The sequence below is a fragment of the Apodemus sylvaticus genome, chromosome 1 (genome assembly GCF_947179515.1).
Source record: "Apodemus sylvaticus chromosome 1, mApoSyl1.1, whole genome shotgun sequence".
Taxonomy (NCBI): domain Eukaryota; kingdom Metazoa; phylum Chordata; class Mammalia; order Rodentia; family Muridae; genus Apodemus; species Apodemus sylvaticus.
In genome coordinates, this window is record NC_067472.1 from 129,514,968 (window position 1) to 129,519,084 (window position 4,117).

Below are 4,117 nucleotides of genomic sequence, written 5' to 3' on the forward strand. Positions count from 1 at the left end.
ACACTTAGCTGGCACCAGTCTTTCCACTCAGGAGCCGTTAGGAATCATCTGCGGTCCAAACTCGCACCAGAAGCCAAGGGCTCATCTGACTCACCGAGGGAGGGAGGGAAGGCTGGAGAGTGGCTATGGTTTGGCTTCTGGAATCCTGGCTCCCTTCGCTCTATTGCATCGCCTCTTCACCCTCATTTCCTTTATAGCTGGATGATAATACTGACTTCCCGGGGTTGTGTTGTCTATGCGATCAGAGACCATGTATCTAGTCTGGTTGTAACACACCGTGGATAGCACTTGCTGGGTCAACAAGGTGGCTCAGGGAGTAAAGGCAATTGCCTCACACCCGTGTGTGAGGCCCAGAATCTACATAAAGGTAATTACAAAATAAAAGAAATAGATCCACAAAGTTGTCGTCTGACCTTCAAACATATGTGGTGGCCTGTTCTTCCCATCATCCACACAGTTACAAAAACAGTGATAATTAATAATAATAATAATAGACACTTGCCAAGCACTGGCCTTTACACTCCCCTCTAGAGAGCGTCCAGCCTCTTACTGAGTAAGGTGAGAGCAAGCGAGCATGTGAAGGGTTAACCTGGCCCCTTTGAGTCACTCCATCCAAGGCAAGAAAAGACTAGGGTTTTTCCATTTCTAGAGAGACCACGGGAGATGACAACCCTGCCTTCCCTTCCAGCTGCTTCCGATTGATGAAGTGAAAATAGGAAGCTACCACCTCTCCGTTCCCCCGCTGTGCAGGCAAGACAGGCCTGTCCCAGCCTGTGGACACCTTGCATGTGCATCTCAGAGTGTGTGAGCCCCAGAACAATAGGAAGCCTGGCTGAAGGAGGGAGTGCACAGGAGGAGCAGGGAAGGCTGGACCCTCCTTCCCCTGCCTGGGAATACAGAAGAGCTGCGGGGCTCTGCTCTGGGTGTCTGACAGCCAGGCAGAACTGGAAAGTGGGGGGGGGGGGGTGCAGAGGCCCCTTCAAGGACTTCGTTCATCCATGACCTTAGTGGTCTGACCTCCCCAGTTCTCACAACTTTTGAGCGACAATGTCATTTGTTAGTTTTATTTCCTGCCATTTGAACCGCTTCCTGGTTTGTGCCACAAAGACCAGATTCCCCAACAGGGCTGTGGCAGCTGAGGCTCTGTCAGTTGGCTCTCTGTCAGACTTCTGGAACCAGCTGTGTAGGGAGTGGGGGGCTGGTGCGGGGAGCTCCCTGGCTGTGGCAGTGGGCCTCTCATAGTGAGGCTATATTTTGGTAGCAAAGTAGTATTTTTTTTTGTTTTTTTGTTTTTTTGTTTTTTTAGCTCATAGTTGGAAACAGCGCACAAAAGTATTGAGACTCTAGGTTGGAGTAACAAGGTCGGCCAAAACAATTCTCATTGTACAGTGTGGGAAACTGACAAAGAGAACAAGGAAGTCAGAAAGAACTAAGGGAACACAGTGTGCAGGCCTTTAATTTGACAGCCTTTCTGGTACATTCTTAAGGCCCATTTGTTTTAGAACATCTGAAGCAGCTTCTTAAAGCTACTGTTAAGAAGATGGAACAGAAGCCCTTGTGGAGGTCACTGGGTCCAGTGCTTGTAGTTATAAGTCCCCAGGGGCTTATGGGGAAGCTGAGTAATAATTTCCTGCACACTTAAGGCAGATGCAGTGCTCTGGTGTGTGTGTGTGTTTGCTCTAACTTAATCTGTTCAGCTCTCGAGGTGCCTTGAGGAGTGATTTTTATCTCTGGATGAGGAACTACTGCAGAAAGAGTTTAAGTGAATCACTGGAGCCAGAATTCTAACTCAAGACGTTAGAGTCTGCCTTTAGCTACCCTCCTACCTGACAGGTGAGGGGCATGGGGGAAGGGCTTGGATGGGGGAGGCGGTAATGAAATCTGGGGTCATGCTACAGATACGAGGCTAGCCATATGGGAAAGATGCAGATCCCCACGTGAGCTACTGGTCCAAGGCAGGTGGAATGGGGTGAGCCGCTCTAACGACAAGGGCTGGCTTAGACACAGCTGTGGCTCTCGCTCTAGGAGGGTGAGGAGCAGATGGGCAGCCATGGAACTTAGCTGGGGCCAGCTGCTGTTTGCAGGAAAAGGCCCCGGTGGTGAGTACAGGGTGACTTGTGGGATTAGGTGTACCAGGGACCTCAGTGACTATTGGATAGTGATGTACTATGGGCCCTTCTGGGTGGCCTTTCCAGCAACTCCAAATCCTGGGTGCCTATTGTTTGCTAATCTCTGTCCCCATGACAGCAGAAGGCACCAGAGACATCCTTAAGACACTGAAATCTCCCATTGCTCAAGGGCCAAACTGTTCACCACGGAAATGTCTCCTTGTCTGAAGAGCTGAGAATGACAGCTTTCCCAGATTACCCAGAGTGCCTCTCCATCTCCTTCCTTCCAGGGAGGAGGGTGGAACACTAGGGCTGATTGCTATCCATCAACAGCTGGGACAATGGTCGCTCTTGGGGCCTCTCCCGTTGGCTCCCAACTCGATACAAAGTTGAGGATGATTTGAAAGCCTCATCCTGTCTCTGACTCCCAAGTGTTAGGATTACAGATATGCACCACACTGTCAGGCAACACAGAGAGTTGTTGTATCCCAGTGATGGATGGCCACTGGGTTAAGGTTCCAGAAACATTAAAAAGCCATCTGTCGTCTACCCTGCATCAAGCAGGTGGGGTTAACTGACAATCTTTCTCTTTTTAAAAGAGTTTATTTATTTTGTATGTATTAGTGTCCTGTATGAATGTGTGTGTACTACTGTCATGCAGTGTCCATGAAGGTCAGAAGAGAGCTTCAGGTCCCTTGGAACTGGAGTTACAGACACCTGTGAGCTGCCATTTGGGTGCTGGGAACCAAACGCAGTCCTCTTATAGGAGCAGCCAGTGCTTTTAACACCTGAGCAGGGGAAGGAAGTAGAGCCAGGAGTGATTTAGAACCAAAGGAACACATGGGCAGGCAGGCACTGGGTGGCCAGGAGGCCCAGACTCCCTCATGCTCTTCTCAAAATGGTGCTTCTGGACCCAGATGCTGTATATTTAAAGCCCACAGTGATTTTAAGCATATTTTCTTTGTGACACAAAAAGGATCCATTCAATAAATATCTATTAAGTGCTTATTTAAAAAAAAAAGATATCCTAAAGCTAACATTAAAGTTAGACTTTTAATGTCTAACTTTGTTATGTTTTGGAGACATTGCTGCGGTAGTTTTTTTGGAATCAGACCCTGGCTGGTATTTTGAGTCATAGATATCATGGTAGTCCTCTTGTTGGTAACCTGACTTTGCCATTATTGTTTTGGAATGTTCTAGAAACAGTCTTGAAAATGTTGTGGAGAGTGACATCTATAATGTTCTTCAACATAGCCTCGACATTTTCTGGAGCATGGCTGAATGTGGAGCCGGGTCAGGGCTGTCCTGGGAAAGCAGTCTGGTTGGGGCAGTTAGTATGGAGGCCCCACCAGACTTTTCTTCTATTCAGCAAGCCTTTAAGTACCTGCTTCTTGAGCGCCGTTCGCCTCTGTGCTCTTTCAGGCCCCACAAGTTTCTTCCTATATTGACTTAGCTGATGAACCTGAGCAAGCTCAAGGAAACTAATTTGTGCTGAAAGATCACTCAGGGAAGCAGGAACAGTTGAGGGCCGTGCCCAAACACGAGGGTGGAAGGAAACAGGGAGGCCAGTCTGCTCTTTACTCTGTTAAGGTGGTAGACTTGGCAAGACAATGGCGCAGCAGAGATGTGGGGTACTCACGTAGGGATGTATTCTGGAGGGAGGGCATGGCCTGAGGATAGCTCTGCTTCACAGACCGTTTCATGGAGAACCATTCTGACAGCTCTCAGCTCTAGCCCTGGGTCCACCCCATTCTGGATCTTACAGGGTAATTCAACATCAGTTCAAGCCCAGCCCCCTTCACAGTTCCCAGTGGTTCGCAGAACCATGTTGGCCCTTCGTTACCATTGTGCCAGGAGTTGCTAACCACATGGATTCTGTGCCCCTTCCCCTTGCCCTACAGGCTGTTTTCTCAGATGGAGGGTGGCACAGTCACCATCCTCATCTGTGTGTAATTGTGTGTGTGTGTGTGTGTGTGTGTGATAGTCAGGCTCTTCAAGACAGCACCAGT